The following is a 204-nucleotide window of genomic DNA, read 5'->3' on the forward strand; positions in this document are numbered from 1 at the left end:
TTTTACTCTTAAAATGCGAAGTAAGGAAAAACTCGTAACAGAGCTCCTATAGTATACGGAACATCCTCAAAATAGACACGAAAGAAATTCCGGAAGGCCAACACCACACAAAGCACGGTATAGGAGGATGCCTCTTTCCGGGGACAAATTTACGCGACCCCTTGGTCCTAACTCCTCGATCGCAAATCAAATCCAAACAGGAAC

The sequence above is a fragment of the Brassica napus genome, chromosome C6 (assembly GCF_020379485.1).
Source record: "Brassica napus cultivar Da-Ae chromosome C6, Da-Ae, whole genome shotgun sequence".
Taxonomy (NCBI): Eukaryota; Viridiplantae; Streptophyta; class Magnoliopsida; order Brassicales; family Brassicaceae; genus Brassica; species Brassica napus.